Consider the following 852-nt stretch of genomic DNA (forward strand, 5'->3'; position numbering starts at 1 on the left):
CCCTCGAGATGGAATGCCAATCTGGGGGGGTCATCAAAATGAACCGGAAATAAATGTGGGAGCTCAAAGACATTGTGAGGATGCAATTTTCTTTCCTGGAGGCAGATATTAAGTGGATGCTCCATTTCTGGAGACCACGAACATTCCACTGGAGGAGAGTCATCACAAGGAAAAAATAAACGGATGCAACCTCAGTGTCTGCTGAGCCCAAGCCTTCGAAGACTCACTGTTACAGTGCACAGAAGCAGGAGGATCCTGCTCCACGAGGCTCTACAGAAGCATTGGCATTTTTGTGCTGTCTTCCTGCAGAGTCCAGGGCAGACTAGCAGTTGGTGTTGTGCACTGATGACATGGAGATTGGTCAGGTGAGAAAATCATTTTGCCTCTGACTTCTTCTAGCCTTTTCAGTTGGCAGATGAAGACCCATGTCGGTTGGCTCCAGAGTCATAGGAAGTCTTTGCAGGACTATTCCTTCTGTCTTTTTCTGACCTGCCAGTTGAGTAGCTGGTGACTGTTCCCCTTGAGGAGAGTGTTTGGTGGCGTCTTGCACAGCCGGAGGGGGAAAGGATCCATCATGGAGCAACTGAACAGAACAATAAAAAGCTATGTGGATTGTATAAATGGACTCTTACACCTCCTCAGATATTTCTATGGTTGAACAACACGATACATCATATGGTGCATGTGAAATCATTTTATACTTATGATAATGAGCTTCCAAGTACAGTATATAGTCGCACTAAAATGGTTGATCCACACAAACAGAGATTTAATGTCAGTGATTTCATCTGGATGTCAAAATGAAACAATATTTTCCAAAGTTGTCAACTGAGGTATTTAGAAACTATAAAT

This window comes from Schistocerca americana, chromosome 3 (genome assembly GCF_021461395.2).
Source record: "Schistocerca americana isolate TAMUIC-IGC-003095 chromosome 3, iqSchAmer2.1, whole genome shotgun sequence".
Taxonomy (NCBI): Eukaryota; Metazoa; Arthropoda; class Insecta; order Orthoptera; family Acrididae; genus Schistocerca; species Schistocerca americana.